This window comes from Hyperolius riggenbachi, chromosome 3 (assembly GCF_040937935.1).
Source record: "Hyperolius riggenbachi isolate aHypRig1 chromosome 3, aHypRig1.pri, whole genome shotgun sequence".
Taxonomy (NCBI): domain Eukaryota; kingdom Metazoa; phylum Chordata; class Amphibia; order Anura; family Hyperoliidae; genus Hyperolius; species Hyperolius riggenbachi.
In genome coordinates this window covers 415,196,125-415,222,214 of record NC_090648.1, presented here as the reverse complement: position 1 = coordinate 415,222,214, position 26,090 = coordinate 415,196,125, and the positions used below count along the sequence as shown (strand labels likewise).

Here is a 26,090-nt window from a genome sequence, read left to right as displayed (position 1 = left end):
AAAACGTATCCATTCAGAGGTACTGTTCTAAATAAATCACCATGATAAGTGTCAGTATGGATGAGACTACACCCACTAATTCCTTAAAAAATAGACATTATAACTGAAAGCACAAATTATGCCATTGAACTAGCAAAAAGTATAAGTTTATTAAAGAACCAAATGCACATTAAAACCATTAAAATCAACAAGCCATGTGGAATGCACACAAGGCAGTGTCTACCAATATTTGCATAATACATAAAACTCTATGGATAAACACCTCTGCTTATAACAATGGACAGCTTACACTACACTACACTCAGGTAGCCTTTGCCCTCACATAGTATAGATAGTATTAGCCCCAGTATAGGTCGCCTTTCCCCTAGTATAGGTAGCCTTTGCCCCTCCCTTCTCTGTATAGGTAGCTTTTGCCTTCCCCCATTGTATAGGAAGAAGCCCTTGCTTCCCCCCCATTGTATAGGTAGCCTTCTCCCCCCACCTATAGGAAGCCTTTGCCTCTCCCCCTCATAGTTATATCCCGCTTTCTCTATCGGCTACTGTTCATTTACCATCTGCACCGGCCGGCCTCCTCTTACATAAAGTTGGTCTTCCTCTCGCTGCCCCTCCTGGCGGCATACTTCAGCGTGATCCACAGTGACAGCGAGCGTCGCCGAATTGCAGCAGCCACAATATACAGGAAGTAGTCAGTGATACCACATCCTGTATACGGCAGCTGCTGCAATTAGGCAATGCTTGTTGTCACTGCGGGTTGCTCTGAAGCATGCAGCCGGGAAGAGCAGCGAAAGGGAGCCGAAGTTTATGCAGGAGGGGGGGCACATGTGGCAGATGGTGAATGAGTGGTAGCTGGAGGGAGCCGGAGTTTATGCAGGAGGGGTCGCCTTAAGCTCATGGTGAACAAGCGGTGGCTGGATGCTTAACTGCTTCCCTGAGCACTCTGCATTACTTTTTACCGTACATTTGGAATATAAGACACACTCAATTTCTTACCTCCACCCCCAGTTTTGGGTAAGAAAAAGTGCCTTATCCTGTCTAGATAGTGTACTGGTTAAGGGCTCTGCCTCTGACACAGGAGACCAGGGTTTGAATCTCGGCTCTGCCTGTTTAGTAAGCCAGTACCTATTCAGTAGGAGACCTTGGGCAAGTCTCCCTAACACTGCTACTGCCTATAGAGCGCGTCCCAGTGGCTGCACCTCTGGCGCTTTGAGTCCGCCAGGAGAAAAGCGCGATATAAATGTTTATTTATTTATTTTTTTATATTACGAAAAATACGGTAGGTGGTGAGTCAATTTCCACATTACAGTTCCTTTTTAAGATTTGCTTTAAATAGGCCTCCTCTCTATAAGGCCTAAATCTGAATTTTTAAGTACCTTGGCTTCTAATCTAGGCAGAAGATTATCTATAGCATAGAGCAATTCCTCACATTAATCACAAAAGTGAAAACAACAGGTTGCAAATACTTGGTAGGATGTTGCAAGTCTTGCATTATGTTGCATCAGGCTGCAAATATTTTACACATACTTTTTATAATTCTATAGTAAATAGAAGATTGTGTGATATTCTGAAGGTTTTAAGCTCATTGGTAGAGGAGATCATAGCATTAAGAGTCACAATATACCAGCCAGTGAGACTTTTTTTTTAGGGTTAAAACAAAACACAGCTTTATTTTGCCAGTCAAACAATGTCCAAAACAGAAACAATCTACCACACTGGGTATTTATCACACTGTATGTACAGCACTCTGCTTCTGTGCCAACCCTGACCTCGGGTTACCTTTGTGGTTATTGCATACCACCCCTGTGTACTCTTAACCACTTGAGGACCGCCCCCAGCCGATGGGCGGCGGCAAAGTCCGGGCCCAAACGACCGCAATACGCCCATCGGCGGGGGCGGCTGCGGGAGTGGCTATGCGGCGATCGCGTCATTCGTGACGCGATCAGCTGCCGGGGACTCGCTCCGCCCACCGCTCGTAGTAACCCGCCGGCCGTTCGGAAGCGCTGGCGGGTTACTAGCACCCGGATCGCCGCTGCACGTATGTATAATAGGCTTTGTAATGTATACAAAGCCTATTATACTGGCTGCCTCCTGCCCTGGTGGTCCCAGTGTCCGAGGGACCACCAGGGCAGGCTGCAGCCACCCTAGTCTGCACCCAAGCACACTGATTCCCCCCCCCTGCCCCCTGATCGCCCACAGCACCCCTCAGACCCCCCCCTGCCCACCCCCCAGACCACTGTTTGCACCCAGTCACCCCCCTAATCACCCATCAATCACTCCCTGTCACTATCTGTCAACGCTATTTTTTTTTATCCCCCCCCCCCTGCCCACTGCCCCCTCCTGATCACCCCCCACCCCTCAGATTCTCCCCAGACCCCCCCCCCCGTGTACTGTATGCATCTATCCCCCCTGCTCACCTGTCAATCACCTGTCAATCACCTGTCAATCACCCGTCAATCACCCCCTGTCACTGCTACCCATCAATCAGCCCCTAACCTGCCCCTTGCGGGAAATCTGATCACCCACCCACACCAATAGATCGCCCGCAGATCCGACATCAGATCACCTCCCAAGTGCAGTGTTTACATCTCTTCTCTCCTCTAAACACCCACTAATTACCCATCAATCACCCCCTATCACCACCTGTCACTGTTACCCATCAGATTAGACCCTAATCTGCCCCTTGCGGGCACCCAATCACCCGCCCACACGCTCAGATTGCCCTCAGACCCCCCCTTATCAATTCGCCAGTGCAATATTTACATCTGTTATTCCCTGTAATAACCCACTGATCACCTGTCAATCACCTATCAATCACCCCCTGTCACTGCCACCCATCAATCACCCCCTGTCACTGCCACCCATCAATCAGCCCCTAACCTGCCCCTTGCGGGCAATCTGATCACCCACCCACACCAATAGATCGCCCGCAGATCCGACATCAGATCACCTCCCAAGTGCAGTGTTTACATCTCTTCTCTCCTCTAAACACCCACTAATTACCCATCAATCACCCCCTATCACCACCTGTCACTGTTACCCATCAGATTAGACCCTAATCTGCCCCTTGCGGGCACCCAATCACCCGCCCACACGCTCAGATTGCCCTCAGACCCCCCCTTATCAATTCGCCAGTGCAATATTTACATCTGTTATTCCCTGTAATAACCCACTGATCACCTGTCAATCACCTATCAATCACCCCCTGTCACTGCCACCCATCAATCACCCCCTGTCACTGCCACCCATCAATCAGCCCCTAACCTGCCCCTTGTGGGCAACCTGATCACCCACCCACATCAATAGATCGCCCGCAGATCCGACATCAGATCACCTCCCAAGTGCAGTGTTTACATCTCTTCTCTCCTCTAAACACCCACTAATTACCCATCAATCACCCCCTATCACCACCTGTCACGGTTACCCATCAGATTAGACCCTAATCTGCCCCTTGCGGGCACCCAATCACCCGCCCACACCTCAGAACGTCCTCAGACCCCAGCCCTGATCACCTCGCTAGTGCATTGCTTGCATCTATTTCCCCCCTCTAATCACACCTTGAGACACCCATCAATCACCTCCTGTCACCCCCTAGCACACCTACCCATCAGATCAGGCCCTAATTTGCCCTGTGTGGGCTCCTGATCACTCGGCCAAACCCTCAGATCCCCCTCAGACCCCCTTCCGATCACCTCCCCAGTGCATTGATTGCATCTATTTTCCCCTCTAACCGCCCCCTGAGACACCCATCAATCACCTCCTGTCACCCCCCTAGCACTCCTATCCATCAGATCAGGCCCAAAACATCCTGTCATCTAAGAGGCCACCCTGCTTATGACCGGTTCCACAAAATTTGCCCCCTCATAGACCACCTGTCATCAAAATTTGCAGATGCTTATACCCCTGAACAGTCATTTTGAGAAATTTGGTTTCCAGACTACTCATAGTTTTGGGCCCGTAAAATGCCAGGGCAGTATAGGAACCCCACAAGTGACCCCATTTTAGAAAGAAGACACCCCAAGGTATTCTGTTAGGTGTATGATGAGTTCATAGAAGATTTTATTTTTTGTCAAAAGTTAGCGGAAATTGGATTTTTATTGTTTTTTTCACAAAGTGTCATTTTTCACTAACTCGTGACAAAAAATAAAATCTTCTATGAACTCACCATACCCCTAACGGAATACCTTGGGGTGTCTTCTTTCTAAAATGGGGTCACTTGTGGGGTTCCTATACTGCCCTGGCATTTTAGGGGCCCTAAACCGTGAGGAGTAGTCTAGAAAACAAATGCCTCAAAATGACCTGTGAATAGGACGTTGGGCCCCTTAGCACACCTAGGCTGCAAAAAAGTGTCACACATGTGATATCGCCATACTCAGGAGAAGTAGTATAATGTGTTTTGTGGTGTATTTTTACACATACCCATGCTGGGTGGGAGAAATCTCTCTGTAAATGGACAATTGTGTGTAAAAAAAATCAAAAATGTGTCATTTACAGAGATATTTCTCCCACCCAGCATGGTTATATGTAAAAATACACCACAAAACATATTATACTACTTCTTCTGAGTACGGCGATACCACATGTGTGACACTTTTTTGCAGCCTAACTGTGCTAAGGGGCCCAAAGTCCAATGAGTACCTTTAGGATTTCACAGGTCATTTTGAGACATTTGGGTTCAAGACTACTCCTCACGGTTTAGGGCCCCTAAAATGCCAGGGCAGTATAGGAACCCCACAAGTGACCCCATTTTAGAAAGAAGACACCCCAAGGTATTCTGTTAGGTGTATGATGAGTTCATAGAAGATTTTATTTTTTGTCACAAGTTAGCGGAAATTGATATGTATTGGGTTTTTTTTCACAAAGTGTCATTTTCCGCTAACTTGTGACAAAAAAAAAATCTTCTATGAACTCACCATACTCCTAACAGAATACCTTGGGGTGTCTTCTTTCTAAAATGGGGTCACTTGTGGGGTTCCTATACTGCCCTGGCATTTTAGGGGCCCTAAACCGTGAACAGTAGTCTAGAATCCAAATGCCTCAAAATGACCTGTGAATAGGACGTTAGGCCCCTTAGCGCACCTAGGTTGCAAAAAAGTGTCACACATGTGGTATCGCCGTACTCAGAAGAAGTAGTATATTGTGTTTTGGGGTATTTTTTTACACATACCCATGCTGGGTGGGAGAAATCTCTCTGTAAATAGACAATTGTGTGTAAAAAAAATCAAACAATTGTCATTTACAGAGATATTTCTCCCACCCAGCATGGGTATGTGTAAAAATACACCCCAAAACACATTATACTACTTCTCCTGAGTATGGCGGTACCACATGTGTGGCACTTTTTTGCACCCTAAGTGCGCTAAGAGGCCCAAAGTCCAATGAGTACCTTTAGGATTTCACAGGTCATTTTGCGACATTTGGTTTCAAGACTACTCCTCACGGTTTAGGGCCCCTAAAATGCCAGGGCAGTATAGGAACCCCACAAATGACCCCATTTTAGAAAGAAGACACCCCAAGGTATTCCGTTAAGAGTATGGTGAGTTCATAGAAGATTTTATTTTTTGTCACAAGTTAGCGGAAAATGACACTTTGTGAAAAAAAACAATTAAAATCAATTTCCGCTAACTTGTGACAAAAAAAAAAAATCTTCTATGAACTCACCATCCTCCTAACGGAATACCTTGGGGTGTATTCTTTCTAAAATGGGGTCATTTGTGGGGTTCCTATACTGTCCTGGCATTTTAGGGGCCCTAAACCGTGAGGAGTAGTCTTGAAACGAAATTTCTCAAAATGACCTGTGAAATCCTAAAGGTACTCATTGAACTTTGGGCCCCTTAGCGCAGTTAGGGTGCAAAAAAGTGCCACACATGTGGTATCGCCGTACTCAGGAGAAGTAGTATAATGTGTTTTGGGGTGTATTTTTCCACATACCCATGCTGAGTGGGAGAAATATCTCTATAAATAGACAATTGTGTGTAAAAAAAAATAAAACAATTGTCATTTACGGAGATATTTCTCCCACCCAGCATGGGTATGTGTAAAAATACACCCCAAAACACATTATACTACTTCTCCTGAGTACGGCAATACCACATGTGTGGCACTTTTTTGCAGCCTAACTGCGCTAAGGGGCCAAAAGTCCAATGAGCATCTTTAGGCTTTACAGGGGTGCTTACAATTAGGCACCCCCCAAAATGCCAGGACAGTGAACACACCCCACAAATGCCCCCATTTTGGAAAGTAGACACTTCAAGGTATTCAGAGAGGAGCATAGTGAGTCCGTGGCAGATTTCATTTTTTTTTTGTCGCAAGTTAGAAGAAATGGAAACTTTTTTTTTTTCTTTTTTTTGTCAGAAAGTGTCATTTTCCGCTAACTTGTGACAAAAAATAAAATCTTCTATGAACTCACCATGCCTCTCACTGAATACTTTGGGATGTCTTCTTTCCAAAATGGGGTCATTTGGGGGGTATTTGTACTATCCTGGAATTTTAGCCCCTCATGAAACCTGACAGGTGCGCAGAAAAGTCAGAGATGCTTGAAAATGGGAAAATTCACTTTTGGCACCATAGTTTGTAAACGCTATAACTTTTACCCAATCCAATAAATATACACTGAATGGTTTTTTTTTTTATCAAAGACATGTAGCAGAATAACTTTCACGCTCAAATGTATAGGAAATTTTACTTTATTTGAAAAATGTCAGCACAGCAAATTAAAAAAGTAATTTTTTTGCCAAAATTCATGTCTTTTTTGATGAATAGAATAAAAACTAAAACTCGCAGCAGCAATCAAATAGCAGCAAAAGAAAGCTGTATTAGTGACAAGAAAAGGAGGTAAAATTCCTTTAGGTGGTAGGTTGTATGACCGAGCAATAAACCGTGAAAGCTGCAGTGGTCTGAATGGAGAAAAAGGCTCTGGTCCTTAAGGGGCGAAAAGACTGTGGTCCTTAAGTGGTTAAAGAGGAACTCCAGTGAAAATACGATAATAAAAAATGTGCTTCATTTTTACAATAATTATGTATAAATGATTTAGTCAGTGTTTTCCCATTGCAATATCTTTCCTTTCCCTAATTTACATACTGACATTTACCACATGGTGACATTTTTACTGCTGGCAGGTGTCAGTGGAATGAGATGCTGCTTGCTTTTTTGGCAGTTGCACCATCTGTAAACAGCTGTTATTTCCCATAATACAATGGCCTCAATTCACTTAGCTTATCTCCTGTCTTTAATAACGTTTGTAGAGTTATCACCATGGTGATAAGGCATGTACTATTCAGGAAACATTTTACCTCAGGCAAACCTTAAGTTAACTCTTCTGACTTTAAGTTAAGGTGAGATCTCTAAAGTTAACCACTTCCCGACCGCCCCCAGCCGATGGGCGGCGGCAAAGTCCGGGCCCAAACGACCGCAATACGCCCATCGGCGGGGGCGGCTGCGGGAGTGGCTATGCGGCGATCGCGTCATTCGTGACGCGATCAGCCGCCGGGGACTGGCTCTGCCCACCGTTCGCTGTAACCCGCCGGCCGTTCGGAAGCGCCGGCGGGTTACTAGCACCCGGATAGCCGCTGACACATTGTATAATAGGCTGTGTAATGTATACAAAGCCTATTATACTGGCTGCCTCCTCCCCTGGTGGTCCCAGTGTCCGAGGGACCACCAGGACAGGCTGCAGCCACCCTAGTCTGCACCCAAGCACACTGATTTCCCCCCCCCTGCCCCCTGATCGCCCACAGCACCCCCCAGACCCCCCCCCTGCCCACCCCCCAGACCACTGTTTGCACCCAGTCACCCCCCTAATCACCCATCAATCACTCCCTGTCACTGTCTGTCAACGCTATTTTTTTTATCCCCCCCCCCCTGCCCACTGCCCCCTCCTGATCACCCCCCACCCCTCAGATTCTCCCCAGACCCCCCCCCCTTCTGTGTACTGTATGCATCTATCCCCCTGATCACCTGTCAATCACCTGTCAATCACCCGTCAATTACCCCCTGTCACTGCCACCCATCAATCAGCCCCTAACCTGCCCCTTGCAGGCAATCTGATCACCCACCCACACCAATAGATCGCCCGCAGGTCCGACATCAGATCACCTCCCAAGTGCAGTGTTTACATCTCTTCTCTCCTCTAAACACCCACTAATTACCCATCAATCACCCATCAATCACCCCCTATCACCACCTGTCACTGTTACCCATCAGATTAGACCCTAATCTGCCCCTTGCGGGCACCCAATCACCCGCCCACACGCTCAGATTGCCCTCAGACCCCCCCTTTATCAATTCGCCAGTGCAATATTTACATCTGTTATTCCCTGTAATAACCCACTGATCACCTGTCAATCACCCATCAATCACCCCCTGTCACTGCCACCCATCAATCACCCCCTGTCACTGCCACCCATCAATCACTCCCTGTCACAGCCACCCATCAATCAGCCCCTATCCTGCCCCTTGCGGGCAATCTGATCACCCACCCACACCAATAGATCGCCCGCAGGTCCGACATCAGATCACCTCCCAAGTGCAGTGTTTACATCTCTTCTCTCCTCTAAACACCCACTAATTACCCATCAATCACCCCCTATCACCACCTGTCACTGTTACCCATCAGATTAGACCCTAATCTGCCCCTTGCGGGCACCCAATCACCCGCCCACACGCTCAGATTGCCCTCAGACCCCCCCTTATCAATTCGCCAGTGCAATATTTACATCTGTTATTCCCTGTAATAACCCACTGATCACCTGTCAATCACCCATCAATCACCCCCTGTCACTGCCACCCATCAATCAGCCCCTAACCTGCCCCTTGCGGGCAATCTGATCACCCACCCACACCAATAGATCGCCCGCAGGTCCGACATCAGATCACCTCCCAAGTGCAGTGTTTACATCTCTTCTCTCCTCTAAACACCCACTAATTACCCATCAATCACCCCCTATCACCACCTGTCACTGTCACCCATCAGATTAGACCCTAATCTGCCCCTAGGGCACCCAATCACCCGCCCACACCTCAGAACGCCCTCAGAGCCCAGCCCTGATCACCTCACCAGTGCATTGCTTGCATCTATTTCCCCCCTCTAATCACACCTTGAGACACCCATCAATCACCTCCTGTCACCCCCTAGCACACCTACCCATCAGATCAGGCCCTAATTTGCCCCGTGTGGACTCCTGATCACTCGGCCAAACCCTCAGATCCCCCTCAGACCCCCTTCCGATTACCTCCCCAGTGCATTGATTGCATCTATTTTCCCCTCTAACCGCCCCCTGAGACACCCATCAATCACCTCCTGTCACCCCCCTAGCACTCCTATCCATCAGATCAGGCCCAATACATCCTGTCATCTAAGAGGCCACCCTGCTTATGACTGGTTCCACAAAATTTGCCTCCTCATAGACCACCTGTCATCAAAATTTGCAGATGCTTATACCCCTGAACAATCATTTTGAGAAATTTGGTTTCCAGACTACTCACAGTTTTAGGCCCGTAAAATGCCAGGGCAGTATAGGAACCCCACAAGTGACCCCATTTTAGAAAGAAGACACCCCAAGGTATTCTGTTAGGTGTATGATGAGTTCATAGAAGATTTTATTTTTTGTCAAAAGTTAGCGGAAATTGGATTTTTATTGTTTTTTTCACAAAGTGTCATTTTTCACTAACTTGTGACCAAAAAAATCTTCTATGAACTCACCATACCCCTAACGGAATACCTTGGGGTGTCTTCTTTCTAAAATGGGGTCACTTGTGGGGTTCCTATACTGCCCTGGCATTTTAGGGGCCCTAAACCGTGAGGAGTAGTCTAGAAAACAAATGCCTCAAAATGACCTGTGAATAGGACGTTGGGCCCCTTAGCACACCTAGGCTGCAAAAAAGTGTCGCACATGTGGTATCGCCATACTCAGGAGAAGTAGTATAATGTGTTTTGTGGTGTATTTTTACACATACCCATGCTGGGTGGGAGAAATCTCTCTGTAAATGGACAATTGTGTGTAAAAAAAATCAAAAATGTGTCATTTACAGAGATATTTCTCCCACCCAGCATGGTTATATGTAAAAATACACCACAAAACACATTACACTACTTCTTCTGAGTACGGCGATACCACATGTGTGACACTTTTTTGCAGCCTAACTGTGCTAAGGGGCCCAAAGTCCAATGAGTACTTTTAGGATTTCACAGGTCATTTTGAGACATTTGGGTTCAAGACTACTCCTCATGGTTTAGGGCCCCTAAAATGCCAGGGCAGTATAGGAACCCCACAAGTGACCCCATTTTAGAAAGAAGACACCCCAAGGTATTCTGTTAGGTGTATGATGAGTTCATAGAAGATTTTATTTTTTGTCACAAGTTAGCGGAAATTGATATGTATTGTTTTTTTTTTTCACAAAGTGTCATTTTCCGCCAACTTGTGACAAAAAAAAAATCTTCTATGAACTCACCATACTCCTAACAGAATACCTTGGGGTGTCTTCTTTCTAAAATGGGGTCACTTGTGGGGTTCCTATACTGCCCTGGCATTTTAGGGGCCCTAAACCGTGAGGAGTAGTCTAGAAAACAAATGCCTCAAAATGACCTGTGAATAGTACGTTGGGCCCCTTAGCGCACCTAGGCTGCAAAAAAGTGTCACACATGTGGTATCGCCGTACTCAGAAGAAGTAGTATAATGTGTTTTGGGGTGTATTTTTATACATACCCATGCTGGGTGGGAGAAATCTCTCTGTAAATGGACAATTGTGTGTAAAAAAAAAATCAAATAATTGTCATTTACAGAGATATTTCTCCCACCCAGCATCTGTATGTGTAAAAATACACCCCAAAACACATTATACTACTTCTCCTGAGTACGGCGATACCACATGTGTGGCACTTTTTTGCACCCTAACTGCGCTAAGGGGCCCAAAGTCCAATGAGTACCTTTAGGATTTCACAGGTCATTTTGCGACATTTGGTTTCAAGACTACTCCTCACAGTTTAGGGCCCCTAAAATGCCAGGGCAGTATAGGAACCCCACAAATGATCCCATTTTAGAAAGAAGACACCCCAAGGTATTCCGTTAGAAGTACGGTGAGTTCATAGAAGATTTTATTTTTTGTCACAAGTTAGCGGAAAATGACACTTTGTGAAAAAAAAACAATTAAAATCAATTTCCGCTAACTTGTGACAAAAAAAAAAATTCTTCTATGAACTCACCATACTCCTAATGGAATACCTTGGGGTGTCTTCTTTCTAAAATGGGGTAATTTGTGGGGTTCCTATACTGTCCTGGCATTTTAGGGGCCCTAAACCGTGAGGAGTAGTCTTGAAACGAAATTTCTCAAAATAACCTGTGAAATCCTAAAGGTACTCATTGGACTTTGGGCCCCTTAGCGCAGTTAGGGTGCAAAAAAGTGCCACACATGTGGTATCGCCGTACTCAGGAGAAGTAGTATAATGTGTTTTGGGGTGTATTTTTCCACATACCCATGCTGAGTGGGAGAAATATCTCTATAAATAGACAATTGTGTGTAAAAAAAAATTAAAAAATTGTCATTTACGGAGATATTTCTCCCACCCAGCATGGGTATGTGTAAAAATACACCCCAAAACACGTTATACTACTTCTCCTGAGTATGGCAATACCACATGTGTGGCACTTTTTTGCAGCCTAACTGCGCTAAGGGGCCCAAAGTCCAATGAGCATCTTTAGGCTTTACAGGGGTGCTTACAATTAGGCACCACCAAAATGCCAGGACAGTGAACACACCCCACAAATTACCCCATTTTGGAAAGTAGACACTTCAAGGTATTCAGAGAGGAGCATAGTGAGTCCGTGGCAGATTTCATTTTTTTTTGTCGCAAGTTAGAAGAAATGGAAACTTTTTTTTTTTTTTTGTCACAAAGTGTCATTTTCCACTAACTTGTGACAAAAAATAAAATCTTCTATGAACTCACCATGCCTCTCACTGAATACTTTGGGATGTCTTCTTTCCAAAATGGGGTCATTTGGGGGGTATTTGTACTATCCCGGAATTTACCCCCTCATGAAACCTGACAGGTGCGCAGAAAGTCAGAGATGCTTGAAAATGGGAAAATTCACTTTTGGCACCATAGTTTGTAAACGCTATAACTTTTACCCAAACCAATAAATATACACTGAATGGTTTTTTTTTTTATCAAAGACATGTAGCAGAATAACTTTCGCGCTCAAATGTATAGGAAATTTTACTTTATTTGAAAAATGTCAGCACAGAAAGTTAAAAAAGTAATTTTTTTGCCAAAGTTCATGTCTTTTTTGATGAATATAATAAAAACTAAAACTCGCAGCAGCAATCAAATAGCAGCAAAAGAAAGCTGTATTAGTGACAAGAAAAGGAGGTAAAATTCCTTTAGGTGGTAGGTTGTATGACCGAGCAATAAACCGTGAAAGCTGCAGTGGTCTGAATGGAGAAAAAGGCTCTGGTCCTTAAGGGGCGAAAAGACTGTGGTCCTCAAGTGGTTAATACTTCAATCCTTAAAATAATTCCAGAATTCTGAAAATAACTACAGAGGAGGTAACTTCAACTACAGAGGAGGTAACTTAAGGAATGGAGAAATAAAATAACTCGCTCAATGTGTGGAGGTAAGTTTTCTCTTGCCTTATCTCTAGCATAATCTTAGTGAATTGAGGCCATACCTCCTCTGTAGTTAAGTTACCTCCTCTGTAGTTATTTTCACACGCAGTTAATTAACTGCCTGTCTTTAACTTCTGGAGTTATTTTAGGGATTGAAGAGTTAACTTAAAAACAGAAGAGTTAGCTTTAGGTTTGCCTGAGGTAAAATGTTTCCTGAATACTACATGCCTCATCGCCATGGTGATAACTCTAGAAACGTTATTAAAGACAGGAGATAAGCTTAGTGAATTGAGGCCAATGAGGTTCACAGACACGAAACTGCCAGGACTATGGTCCTGATATCCCGCTTTGGGAGGGGTTTCACCACAATATCAGACATACAGAGCCCCCTGATTATCCATTTGTGAAGAGGAAAAGATTTCTCATGAGAAAGAGGGTATCAGCTACTGATTGGAATGAAGTTAAATTATTGGTCACGGTTTCTCTTTAACAGCCACACTGGCTCTTCAGTGACACTCTGCCACAGGCCTAATGGCAATCCTGGGCCACTCACCTTTTCCAGGCTTCTCCTGGATTACCAGTACTGGAGTCCAACTCCCTCCAGCACTTCCGCAGCTTCCCTGCTGCAACAGGCCTGGCAGCCCTCACGGCTGCACAGCCTTTCCGGTGCCTTCTTGCTCCACATACAGCCCACTGCATACTGAGTGATGCCGGTACTTATGCAAATTCATGCAGGTGAGCCAATAAACCCTCCGTCTGCCAGACTCAGGCCTAGACTTGGAGGAGTGACGTGTAAGGCCCACCCTTCTCCCAATACACACTCCTGGATCCCATACAAATCTGCACGATATTATTGTTGCTAACGTGTAACATTCAATATCCAGGATCTTTTCCTTCAAATCCAAACCAAAAACAGGCAGACATTTCGATTTTAAAATTCTCCTTCTGACCGTGGGAAAATTAAAACGCCCGCTAACTTTAGCGGTTAATAGCAAAGCCCCTTTAAAAGCTAGAAACACCAAAATTGCTGGGAATATTAAGAAGAACAGTGGAAATAAGAGGACATTTTTTTTTTCAAAAAGACCCTATAGTTTTTGAGAAAATCGATTTTACAGTTTCAAAAAAAAAAAACGATTCATTTGATTCATTAAAAAAGAGCCAATTCATTAAAAAGAACCGGATCATTCATGAACCGTTAGTATAGCTTAGAATGCGTCCTGTGCAGGACGTATCGCTGCCGGCTCCCGCTGTGTCTCCCCACCTGCCTTCACCTGTCACCCTCACCTAGGCTGGCACCCGGTGCACCCGGGTGCCAACCCAGATGAGGGTGAGAGGTGAGGAGGAGGCGGGGAGGAGAGTGGCAGCCGGCAGCTATGCGTCCCAAAGGACGCATTCTCTGCTATGTGGGGGCAGCGGAGATCTTCAATCAATTTAATTGAAGATCGCAAGATAAGAGGACACTGTATTCGTGGGATTATTTCCGAAGATATTGGCGTAGAATTTTTTTTTAAAGGTACAGGTAAGTATTTCTGGTTAATTAAGAAAATGAAAGGACTTTTTTCATCGTTGTGTTTTTATTTCATTTAACCCTTTGTGGAAATGGGTAAGGGGTACTCCTGGGAGGGGGTGGGCACAGAGGTGCTAAACTCCGTTACCCGTGGTCTAAGTTGTGATACTCCTATACTATAGCCTGATGAAGTCGGATGTGCACTATTTTGGAGTATGTGAATAAAACTTTGTTGTTGAAAAAAATCAACTTTACCTTGTGTTGGTATTGGGGAGGTAAGTCCACCACTAACCCCCTCTATTTTAACCTTTTTAACAAATATTTTACACTACTGGCGCCTCTGTACCACTGCGTACAAGTTGAGTCCAGTACTGGTGGAGGGGATTTGGCCCCTTTTCTTCCTATCAACAGAGAGTGACTTCGTAATCCTGAGTGTGGACAGGTCTAATTCTCCTCACCTGCGTGCATAGTGGTTGCCTGGATGGTAACCCAGACTTGTGAGCATTAACCTTACAAACTCTTTTTACCCAATTAACCCAGTACATACTGCACCATATCGGGCTCTTGGTGTCTCCCTTCCCTAACCCCTTCTTAAAGGGGACACCCAGATGCCACCATGAACTTCAATGGAGTCGTCGCCCCCACCTCCGGGTTGGACAAGGGCTCGGGGGGAGAGGGGAAGGCTTGGACACAGGTTTCTACTGAATGGTACGGCTGAGCGGCCCCAAATTTGCCACTGCTGAGCCATCGTGCTTTGAAAAGATTTAAGATTTTTGAAAGTGAAATAGGGAGCCCAATAAAAACCTATGGCAAAATTCAGCACTTTTGCACCCCTATAAGGCTCCCTGCACACTGCAAATCCGTTTTCCGATTCCGATTCCGTTTCCGATTCCGTTTCCGATTTTCCCTGAATACATTCAACAGAAAAACGGATCAAAAAACGCAGCATGCAGTTAAGATTAAAAATCTGAATCGGAATCGGATGTAAAAACAGATTAAAAAGCGGAATCGGAATCTGAAATGCATGCAGTGTGCAAGAGGCCTAACTCTGGTTTGCAGAGATGTAGGGAACCCAAAGTTGCAGTGCAAGTAAAACAATATGCCTTCTACCTGCGTGCGACATGTCGTGAGCTTCAGACTTTGCTAACAGACATGGCGGCGATTTACGTTAGTCACCAGTACCATTGCAAAAATAAACAGATTTTTATGCCCCTAGGATATTATCTCTTTGGGTTAGGGGCCCGAAACTCACCAGCCCTGAGCCCCCTTAAACTCCGTACAAAGCCTGATAATTTGGAGTCGTTCAGCCGTACCGTTCGGCAGAAACCTGCACTTTTGTACCCTCAAAACCTAGACCCCAATAAAGGCCTATGGGAGATTTTAGCCCTTTTGCACCCCCATAACTCTGGTTTGCAGAGATGTAGGGAACCCAACGTTGGCGTGCAAGTACAACAATATGCCATCTACCTGCATGCGACATGTCGTGAGCTTCAGACTTTGCTAAAGGACATGCCGGCAATTTATGTTCGCCACCAGCATCATTGCCAAAAAAACAAGCTTTTGTGACCCTAGGCTATGACTTCTTCTGCCTAGGGGCCCCAAACTCACCAGTCCTGAGCCCCCTAAAAGTCCCTACAATGCTAGAAAATGTCCCACTGCTGAGCCATCGTGCTTTAAAAAGATTTAAGATTGTCGAAAGTGAAATAGGGAGCCCAATGAAAGCCAAAGGCAAAAATCAGCACTTTTGCACCCCCATAATTCTGGTTTGCAGAGATGTAGGGAACCCAAAGTTGGAGTGCAAGTACAACAATATGCCTTATACCTGCATGTGACATATGGTGAGCTTCAGACTTTGCTAATGGACATAGGCTATGACCTCTTTGGCCTAGGGGCCCCAAACTCACCAGTCCTGAGCCCCCTAAAAGTTCCTACAATTCTAGAAAATTTGCCACTTCTGAGCCATCGTCCTTTGAAAAGATTTGAGATTTTTGAAAGTGAAATAGGAAGCCCAATGAAAGCCAATGGCAAAATTCAGCTCTTTTGCACCCCTATAATATTATTATTTTTATGTGCTGAGTGTGGGAAATCAGAAAAAAAAATGTGGGGTTCCCCCTACCGAGCTCTCTGTAACCCCTTGTCCCCCATGCAGGCTGGGATAGCCAGAATGCCGAGCTCCGGCCACGTGGGGCTTCGCACCCTGAGCTATACCAGCCCGCATGGTTAATGGTATGGGGGGCTCCGAGGGAGAGGGGCGGCCAAGCCTTCCCCCCGAGCCCTTGTCCATTCCATGGACAAGGGACTCTTCCCCACCTCCGGTGCCCCAGGAGGAGGTGGGGGTGATGCCTCCCTGGGGGGGGTTCATGGTGGCATCTGGGAGTCCCCTTTAAGAAGGGGACCCCAGATGCCCACCCCCCTCCCAGGAGAGATGAATATAGGGGTACAAAATACCCCTTACCCATTTCCACAAAGGGTTAAATGAAATAAAAACACGACGACGAAAAAGTCCTTTAATACTCTTAATTAACCTATTTTGGTGCACGCGCACTCCCGGCCGCGGATTCAGTAGCCAAGGAATCAATGTATCGGTCTATGGTGCCCGATCACTGATTCCTCTCCCCCGCTGAAAAAGCGACAGCTTCTCTTGGAAGCTGCGCCTTTTCTGGCCGTTCCCTTCCCGATGAGTCACTCTAAGCGTGAGTTACGCTTAGAGTGACGTCATGTAAACAAACTCATGGCCGCCATCTTGTGGCCAAAAAGTAAAACTACAACTAAAATTAAAAAAAAGTTAAACATAACACACAATTACATTATAAAACTATACTTTACATCCCACCCTCCCAAAAATACCCAAATAAAATGTTTAATCTAAAAAAAAAAACCATTACAATAAAAAAAAAAATGTAAATATTTACCTAAGGGTCTAAACTTTTTAAATATCAATGTAAAGATGAAATATTTCTATATTTTTTTTATTTTAAACTTGTTAATAGTGATGGATGCAAAACGGAAAAAATGCACCTTTATTTCCAAATAAAATATTGTCGCCATACATTGTGATAGGGACATAATTTTAACGGTGTAATAACCGGGACATATGGGCAAATACAAAACGTGAGTTTTAATTATGGAGGCATGTATTATTTTAAAACTATAATGGCTGAAAACTGAGAAATAATGATTTTTTCAGTTTTTTTCTTATTCTTCCTGTTAAAATGCATTTACAGTAAAGTGGCTCTTAGCAAAATGTACCCCCCAAAGAAAGCCTAATTGGTGGCGGAAAAAACAAGATATAGATCAGTTCATTGTGATAAGTAGTGATAAAGTTATAGGCTAATGAATGGGAGGTGAACATTTCTCAAGTGAAAACGACGTAACCTGAATGGGTTAATCAGAAATACTTACCTGTACCTTTAAAAACAATTCCCACGACAATATCCTCGGAAATTATCCCACGAATGCAGTATCCTCTTATCTTGCGATCTTCAGTTAAGTTGATTGAAGATCTCCGCCACCTCCCACATAGCAGTGAATATGTCCTGTGGGACGCATAGCTGCCGGCTCCCGCTGTCCTCCCCGCCTCCTCACCTCTCACCCTCACCTAGCCTGGCACCTGGTGCACCGGGTGCCAGCCTAGGTGGGGGTTGACAGGTGAAGGCAGGTGGGGAGAGACAGCGTGAGTCGCCAGCTATGCGTCCTGCACAAAACGCATTCTAAGCTATACTAACCCGTTCATGAATGATCCGGTTCTTTTTAATGAATCGGCTCTTTTTTGTTTGTATCTTAAAAATCGATTTTCTCAAACAGTAGAAGGTCTTCTTGTTTCCACTGTTCTTCTTAACATTTACAGCAATTTTTGTGGTTTTAGCTTTTAAGGGGGCTTTGCTATTAACTGCTAAAGTCGTCAGGCGTTTAATTATCCCACGGTCAGAAGGAGAATTTCCTTTGAAACTTTAGAATCGATTTTCTCAAAAACTATAAGGTCTTTTTGAATTTTTGTTTCCTCTTGTAGTCACTGTCCCCCTCTACATACCCTGCAAATTTGGTGTTTCTACTATGCAATGAGGCTTTGCTATTAACCGCTAAAGTTGCCAGGCATTAAAGTCTATGGAAAAAATGCAAACCAAACTTTTTGGGAAAAAAGTTCTCGGTTTACCTCGAACGCGAACCACCCATGTTCGCGCAAATCGGTTTGCCGGTGAACAATTCGGGCCATGTCTATTGCTCTGTACCTCACAATTGTTTTACTAAAAAGTCTATTTTCTCTCTATACTGAAATTTGTTTCAAATGTTGCGTGATGGTACAATTCTTGCAACGAAAAACCAAAATCATATTATACCAAACAATGCATCTACAATTTTAAAATATTTTACATTCCTCCTTTTAAGTGAATATTTTATGTAGTGATAGAGCACCATATAAGATAAATGGCATTCAGTTGGGAACATCAGACTTGGAGAACTACTAGCCTGTCTCCAACCTCCCCTTTTTAGGGAAAGTTATTGAAAAGGCTGTCTATCTGCAACTTGAAACCAGGCTCTCAGCAAACCGCATCTTGGACACTCCACAATTTGGTTTCAAGAAACATCACAGCTGTAAAACAGCCCTGATCCAGGTCTGCTATGATCTGCTCATAGCAAGGGACAGAGGGGAATGCTCCATATTAATCCTGATGCATCTCTCTGCAGCTTTTGATACAGTTGACCATGAAATCTTGCTCAACATATTGCAGGAGTATAATGGCATCTGTGGCTTAGTCCTCCAGTGGTTCAGATCATTCTTGACTGACAGAACACAGAGAGTATCCCTAGGACCTGTCGTGTCCAACCCTGCACCAGAATCTCTGTTATTTGCTATCTACATGCTACCACTTGGTACAATTATCCAACAACATGGCCTAACGTACCCCTGCTATGCCGATGACACGTAGCTGTACTTGTCCTTCAAACCTGGTGGAACAGACTCTACTCCAAAAATAAATTCTTGCTTGACTGAGCTACAAGAGTGGATGAATGACAACTGGTTGAAACTGAATGCTGACAAAACGGAGGTCCTTGTTGTCAAAGGCCAACAGAAATGAATAACGCAGCCTTGACATGGAAATCGATGGGATTTAGCCTCAGAAACCAAATCTCAGCTGTAGTCAAATATTCCTTCTTTCATCTGAGGAACATTGCAAAAATTAAACATCTCGTTCCACTGGAGGATCTTCGAACCCTAGTTCACGCCTTCATCACATCACTGCTGGACTACTGCAATGCCCTCTACGCAGGCCTCCCAAACAAGGACCCGTACCGACTGCAATTAATAAAGAATGCTGCTGCAGATTGCTAAGAAACCAGTCTCAGCACTGTCACATTACACTGATTCTTCCCTCATGTCACTGGCTACCTGTAAAATGCAGAATACTCCTCAAGACTGGACTGTTGACATTCAAATCCCTACACAATTTGAGCCCTGGATACATGAAGGACTTGCTGAAACTGTACCACACCTTTCACCTCAGATCAGCAGAATCCATAAACTTGGCCACTAACAGAGTGCACCTCAAAACCTTTGGAGCTTTCTGTCATGTTGCACCTACCCTTTTGAATTTCTTACCACACTCAGTAAAGACAACACCATCCCTGGAGTTATTCAATTCCAGACTGAAAAGCCACCTATTCTGGGATGCATAAAATGGAAAATTAAATCTTGAGAAGACAAGATGCTAGTATGCTACTCTCTCTGTATAAATCCCTTGCAGGGTCACATCTGGAGTATGGGATACAGTTATGGGCACGTCACTATAGGAAGGACAATGACATACAAGAAAAGGTACAAAGATGGGCAATTAAATTAATCAGAGGGATGGAAAGTTTGGATGCTTTCCTTGCATTGAAGGACATTCATGTTTATAATTACTAGGTAATTCCCAGCAAAGATGATCCAGGGATTTTATTTGACTTGCTACTATCAGAAAGGAATTTAACTGGCCAAGCCTTGCCTTGTAAGGGTTTTTTTTTTGTTTGCCTTCCCCTGGATCAACTGGAGTAAGTGAGGGTGCAGGCTTTTTGCCGCCTAGACTTTTTGCCGCCTGAGGCAAAATTAGAAATAAATCGCCCCCCCCTCCCCATCCGTGGGTGGGGGGGCCACCAAGCTGGAGGGGTAGCGGGCAGAAAGGGGTATTGGGCCTAGCGGTGGGGAGTGGGGTCGGACCCCCCCCCCTCCCTCACCTGGGTCCCCCAATCTGCGCTCCCCTCCAGCTTTAAAAAGTTAAGTACCAGTTCTATTATTAAGAGGCAACGGGTGGGGATCACTCACCTTTTCCGCGTTCCATCATGCGCTTCACTGACGTCACTTCCTGCAACGCTGTCCACTTACAATACAGTTGGCGGCGTTGCAGGTGCAGTGACGTCAGTGGAGCGCACGCTGGAACGCGGAAAAGGTGAGTGATCCCCGCCCGTTGCCTCTTAATCATAGAGCTGGTACTTAATTTTTTAAAGCTGGAGGGGAGCGCAGATCGGGGGACTAGGCCCAATACCCCCTTTCTGCCCGCTACCCCTCCAGCTCGGCGGGCGGCCCCTTGCACCCATAGACAGGCGGGTGCCCCCCCCCCCCCCTAGAAATGCCGCCTGAGGCAAATGTTTCACCCCGCCTCATGAGCGGGCCGGCCCTGGGTGCAGGACAGAAATGTATACAGCGTCTATTTTTTTTTTTTTTCTCCTGCTGAAACTTGGACAGATGTCTCTTATTTTTTGTTTTTTTTCAAATTATGTAAATTCTTTGAATTTATTTTTTTTAACCACTTAAGGTCTGCGGTCTTAAACCCCTTAGTGACCAGGCCATTTTTTACTAATTAGGCCACTGCAGCTTTAAGGCCTTGCTGCGGGGCCATACAACCTAGCACACAAGTGATTCCCCCCACCCCCCCATTTTCTGCCCACCATCAGAGCTTTCTCTTGGTGGGCTCTGATCCCAGCCAGCATGTTTATTTTATTTATTTTTTTATTTGTATTTTTTTTGTATAACCACTTAAGCCCACAGGGTTGAAATTTTTTTTGCATCTGAGCAACTTTCACCTCCCATTCATTTGCTAATAACTTTATCACTACTCGGCACAATGAATGGATCTATATCTTGTTTTTTTCGCCACTATTAAGAAATAAATGGAAAAAAAATCATTATTCCTCAGCTTTTGTTTGCCTTCCCCTGGATCAACTGGAGTAAGTGAGGGTGCAGGCTTTTTGCCGCCTAGACTTTTTGCCGCCTGAGGCAAAATTAGAAATAAATGGCCCCCCTCCCCCATCCGTGGGTGGGGGGGCCCCCAAGCTGGAGGGGTAGCGGGCAGGAAAGGGGTATTGGGCCTAGCGGTGGGGAGTGGGGTCGGACCCCTCCCCCCTCCCTCACCTGGGTCCCCCAATCTGCGCTCCCCTCCAGCTTTAAAAAGTTAAGTACCAGTTCTATTATTAAGAGGCAACGGGTGGGGATCACTCACCTTTTCCGCGTTCCATCATGCGCTTCACTGACGTCACTTCCTGCAACGCTGTCCACTTACAATACAGTTGGCGGCGTTGCAGGAAGTGACGTCATTGGATTGCACGCTGGAACGCGGAAAAGGTGAGTGATCCCCGCCCGTTGCCTCTTAATCATAGAGCTGGTACTTCATTTTTTAAAGCTGGAGGGGAGCGCAGATCGGGGGACTAGGCCCAATACCCCCTTTCTGCCCGCTACCCCTCCAGCTCGGCGGGTGGCCCCTTGCACCCATAGACAGGCGGGTGCCCCCCCCCCCAGAAATGCCGCCTGAGGCAAATGTTTCACCCCGCCTCATGAGCAGGCCGGCCCTGGGTGCAGGACAGAAATGTATACAACGTCTATTTTATTTTTTTTTCCCCTGCTGAAACTTGGACAGATGTCTCTTATTTTTTGTTTTTTTTTCAAATTATGTAAATTCTTTGAATTTATTTTTTTTAACCACTTAAGGTCTGCGGTCTTAAACCCCTTAGTGACCAGGCCATTTTTTACTAATTAGGCCACTGCAGCTTTAAGGCCTTGCTGCGGGGCCATACAACCTAGCACACAAGTGATTCCCCCCACCCCCCATTTTCAGCCCACCATCAGAGCTTTCTCTTGGTGGGCTCTGATCCCAGCCAGCATGTTTATTTTATTTATTTTTTTATTTGTATTTTTTTTGTATAACCACTTAAGCCCACAGGGTTGAAATTTTTTTGCATCTGAGCAACTTTCACCTCCCATTCATTTGCTAATAACTTTATCACTACTCAGCACAATGAATGGATCTATATCTTGTTTTTTTCGCCACTATTAAGAAATAAATGGAAAAAAAGTCATTATTCCTCAGCTTTTGGCCATTATAGTTTGAAATTAATACATGCTACCATAATTAAAACCTATGTACTTTATTTACCAATTTGTCCCGCTTATTACACCATTTAAATTATGTCCCTATCACAATGTATGGCGCCGATATTCAATTTGGAAATAAAGGTGCATTTTTTCAATTTGCGTCCATCACTATTTAGAAGCCCATAATTTAATAAATCATATTGATATACTCCTTTGACATGCATATTTAAAAAGTTCAGACCCTTAGGTAACTATTTATGTTTTTTTTTTTTTAATATTGTATTTTTTTTTATTTAAACTTGTATGTGGGTATTTTTTGGTGTGGGAGGTAAACAGGGTTTTTTAAATGTATTAAAATGTATTTATTTAACACAAAGTGTGTTTTTGGTGTAATTTGCTATTTGGCCACAAGATGGCCAAAGTCAAGAAGTCCTGGGAGCGATCGATCTCGCTCCCAGGCAGAAGAAAAGAGACCAGAGCTCAGAAAAGCCGCAATGTCTGAAGAGACGCTGTCAGCTTTTCTCCGGGGGGGGGGGGGGGGGGGGGTGTCCGATCAGCGAAAGGGATTTATAATCCCTTTCACTGATCGGTGGGCTAAGGGCCAGCAGCGGGGGCGCGCACGGGGGGGCCTGCGGGAGTGCGCGCAGCCTAACTGGACGAAAATTTTCGTCCAGTTAGGCTGAACTGGATAAATATTACTATTTTTTTTATTATTTTATTCAACCTGCCCTTCCTCCCCACTACTAGCCAATGACAGCAATCGGCTGTCATGACAGCGGATTGCTCCTGTGTGTCTCGGGGGACAGCCGTGTCACACGGCTGTCCCCTGTACAGCGCTGCCGTAGACCGCAGCACTGTACCATGTTAATAGATGGCGGTTTCGCTGTCTAACAGTCTCCTAGCGGCGATCGCCGCTGGGAGACTGATGATGGAGCAGAGCTCCGTCATTCAAGCGGTAATCCCCTGCAATTCCCGCCTCTAGGACTTCACGCCAATTGGTGTGGAGTGGTTTTGCTGTCGCGTTCACGCCAATCAGCATGGAACGGTCGGCAACAGGTTAAAACAAAGAAAAAAAACTTTTTGTGGGGGAACAACATACATATGTTTGTGCAATTTTATAATGATGTGTTTATTATTGTACATTGATGTTTTCTTGATACATATGTATTGTATAATCACGGACACCCCTTTCAGGCACAAAGCCTGATAAAGCGGGCTGCACCCCCAAAATGGGTTGTAATATGCCAATACAATTTTTCTAATCAAATAGAATTGAGTTTACTATTTTGGATGGAAGTGCAATACTTTTTATTATATTATTTACTATATGGGTGCCTTTAATATAGGTGTTTCTATAGACTCACGCAATACTATACTATTATACTTTGCAGTTTGTTCCTCATCTCCTGCCACCCCCTCCCCCCCCCCCCACACACACACACACTGTCCACCCCCTACCCCACTTTGCAGATCAGAGTGCGATCATAAGAAGCACAAAATGGTGTTTTGTATGAGTGTATGAGTATCAAACAGAATTGTTCAGCCAGCGTTTACATATATACTACTACACTAAGAAGGCTACTACCCCCCCCCCCCCCCCCACCCCACCCTGTGGTTTTTAAGACCAAGAAGGTTAAACCCATCACACCTTTGGCCAACCACGAACACAGAAAAACATTGGTCATGACTTTTTAGGGGTAAAATGGGTTAATAATTGGGAATCTGATCTAACAATTGTGTCCTGGCTAAACCCATTTTGACATGACTAAAAAAAATAACTGCCTAGGGAGTTGAAATGGACACTTTAATGTGGCTAAACCATACAGACTTTAAATGAAGCACTGACCAATACTTCTGCGCTACAAGAACTAGACTTCAAGTGCCAACTTCTGCCTGTGGCTTAGGTATTGTTGAAGCCAGGTAGATCTGTCAAAGTAGGAACTTGCAAGTTCTCCAAGTTGAAGAGAAGTTTTAGTTTATGGTTGTGTAATAAAGAGGTGGCTCCATAGAAAACAATAGTGTATAGTTATCAGATGCCAAGTTGTAGGCTTTAATTTTGGAATGTTAGACTCATCTAATGCAATAGTAAAGCAATATCCTCTGTTCTGCTGACACAAAACAAGCACACATTCATTTGTAACATTTCATTCATAAGGAATACAAACTAAATGTATTTATACTTTTCAGATGTTATTTTCACACCTTCAGGGACGCTAAAGGGGCTGGACAGCTCTCTTCCCATGATTCCATCCCAAAACGTTACTCTGTCACTTCCTTGCTGACATTGCAGCCTTGTTGGGATGTGGTGGCTGTTAACCAACCGCCTCGCTCTTCATGTAGCTGTCCCTGCCTGGCACACCACTAACTGACACCTACACTGTCCCTGCCTGGCACACCACTAGCTGTCCCTAATTAGGACTTAGGCGAGCAAGGCATACAAGCTGACGTAGAAGACCGATATACCACCAGGAGCCACTAATGAGGCCAGTAACACAGTTCAACAGTTCAGCAGTATCACATACAGAGTACAGGTAATAAGTAATCCAGGTATGACAAGTCTTCATGCAAAGTTATTCAATAGTAATGATGATGGATTTGAGTTATGAAATAGTTCCAAGCAGGTTTGCATACAGTATAGCAACAGGTAATAGTTGATGCCAGTCTTGACACAGTTCCTTTCAATCTGCATGCAAAGCAAGTTCCAGATGATATGTGACAAGGTTTATGTGAGACTATATGCACACTGTTGCTTGACTGATAAGGAAAGTAGGCTTATACTTATCATCCAGTTCAAGTGGCATGCAAGGAATATCCGGTAACAGTCCAAGGTCAGTCCAGGCGGCAAGCAAGGGATGTCCAGTAGCTAGCAGAGGTCGGTCCAGGTGGCAAGCAAGTAACTAGCAGAGGTCGGTCCAGGCGGCAAGCAAGGGGTTTCCAGGAATCAAGCACAGGCTAATCACAACAGAGTAGTCAAATACAAGCCAAGGTCAATATCCAGAATATCAGTAACAATAGAGTGCGCACCCAGCAACTAGCCAAAGCTATGCTTATAAGGGGGGCCACGACTGGGAGAACTCGGCAGGTTTAAATACAATACAACACCCAATCAGTGGCCAGCCACACTCCGCACAACCAAGCACACAGCAAGGCCCTGCCTAAGTGTCCGCTGTAGAATCAGCTGACACCGATCTGTCAGCTGACCAGAGTCAGCTGACCATTGTCTACCTTTGCGGAGGGTGCACTGGGATTGCGCCCTCCGCCTATCAGGATGTGCGGCCTGTGAGCCACCGGCAGCGTCATCAGCAGGGAACAAGTGCCAAGACCGGGAAGTAGCGGATTCCGAATGGGTCTCGGTGGAATCAAAACCACCCACAGGTATATTCCTTATATAAACAAGGCTGTTTAATTAATCTTCTTTTAGTTATGGGCCCACTGCAGCTGTTTCTACTTGCAAGCTTAGGTTAGGGGTAGTTGAATAGAAGGTTTATGCACTGAAATCCTCTGGAGAATCCTGCACTTGGATGCTTGCAGGACTCTGGAGGTACCAGCAACTTCAAATATGTGTTTGCTGCTTTGTAATGGCATTTTAGCAGCTGTTCTCTTAATCTGTTGTATTTGTTTGGCAGAACCCTTCCTCATTTTTCT

At 45.0% G+C, this 26,090-nt stretch overlaps 1 protein-coding gene across 6 annotated transcripts in view; it reads left to right on the top strand.

Moving 5' to 3' along the window:
• FGF1 (fibroblast growth factor 1) overlaps nt 1-26,090 on the top strand; it is a 204,726-nt gene that overhangs the window by 146,686 nt on the left and 31,950 nt on the right. The window contains exon 1 of one of the 6 annotated variants that reach the window (XM_068277510.1): nt 24,828-24,976. The exons of the other annotated variants lie outside the window; for them this stretch is intronic. The gene's annotated coding sequence lies outside the window, so the exon portion shown is untranslated. Of the gene's footprint in view, nt 1-24,827; nt 24,977-26,090 lie in introns of those variants that run through there. 6 annotated transcript variants of the gene reach the window in all.